This window comes from Gossypium arboreum, chromosome 7 (genome assembly GCF_025698485.1).
Source record: "Gossypium arboreum isolate Shixiya-1 chromosome 7, ASM2569848v2, whole genome shotgun sequence".
Taxonomy (NCBI): domain Eukaryota; kingdom Viridiplantae; phylum Streptophyta; class Magnoliopsida; order Malvales; family Malvaceae; genus Gossypium; species Gossypium arboreum.
In genome coordinates, this window is record NC_069076.1 from 95,621,649 (window position 1) to 95,622,998 (window position 1,350).

The 1,350-nt window shown below is 38.1% G+C and overlaps 1 non-coding gene across 1 annotated transcript; it reads left to right on the top strand.

The window, feature by feature from the left end:
* The first annotated feature begins 650 nt into the window (after window positions 1–650).
* LOC128296010 (small nucleolar RNA R71) lies at window positions 651–757 on the top strand. The gene has a single exon (XR_008286558.1). It is a non-coding gene; the product is annotated as a small nucleolar RNA R71 (small nucleolar RNA).
* Window positions 758–1,350: the final 593 nt, after the last annotated feature.

Genomic DNA, 1,350 nt, shown 5'->3' on the forward strand with positions numbered 1-1,350 from the left:
TTGATTTTCGAGCCCTTGAATCAATGCTTGCTGATATTTCAAAGACGTCTCAGTGTTTTGGAAACGAGTCTCTAACACTGAAATAAAATTTTCAAACATCTCTTCAAGGTTCGGTTTCTTTTCTTGTCGATAAAGTTGCTGCTGAAAACCCGGAGGGGGTGGTGGTGGTCTTTGATTTCCTTGACCTTCCCATGAAAAATTTGGGTGGTTCCTCCAACCTACATTGTAGGTATTACTGTAAGGATTATTTTGAGGTCTAGGATTAGTACCCATATAATTCATTTTTTTCATTTTACATGATAGGACCGCAGGGTAAATCTTTTGAATTGCTCATTCCACCTCCACTCATGTCACACTTCATCACCGGATGTACCTGCGAAGAACCACATAAACCATCAATCTTTTTATTTAAAAGTTCTACCTGATTTGTCAACATGGTAACCGCATCAACGTTAAAAACACCAGCTGCTTTTGTTGGCTTTGTCCTCATAACTTGCCACTAATAATTATTCAGTGACATCTCATTTATGAACTCATAAGCCTCTTCAGGTGTTTTATTATTTATAGTACCACCTGCAGCCGCATCGATCATTTGCCTAGTTAAGAGGTTCAAACCATTGTGGAAGGTTTGAACTTGTAGCCGTAGAGGTAACCCATAGTGAGGGCACCTTCTTAATAGATCCTTATACCTCTCCCATGCATCGTAAAAGGTTTCTAAATCCATCTGCACAAAGGAAAAGGTATCATTCCTCAACTTGTCTGTCTTGGCTGGTAAAAAGTATTTCAATAAAAACTTCTCAATCATTTGATCCCAAGTAGTGATGGAAGCTCGTGGTAGCCTTATTTCTCAACAAAAAGGGGAATAATCGTAAGCAAATGGAGTCGTCAGAAATGCCATTTTTCTTGAAAGTATCACAAAACTCTAAGAAATTGGCCAAATGAGTATTTGGATCTTTATCCTGTAAACCATCAAACTGAACAAACTGTTGAATCATTTGAATAGTGTTAGGTTTCAGTTCAAAATTATTTGCCAGCAATAGCAAGTTAACAATACTTGATTCGGCCCCAATAAGAGTGGGCTTAGCATAATCGTACATAGTAGGAGGAGCAGGATTCTGATTCACAAGATTAGCAGCAACCACAGGAGGTAGTGGATTATTCTGATTTTCATCCATCTCCTCGGTATTGTTGGTATCATCCTTGTGCTCTTCTTCTATATACTGTAGACTTCACCTTATTTCTCAATGATTTCTATGAGCTGTGCTTTCAATTTCGCTATAAAAAAAACAATGGTCCTGACGGGTTTCTTTTAGTCATAAACTACAAGAACGTGCCAGAAGTAAACAAAAG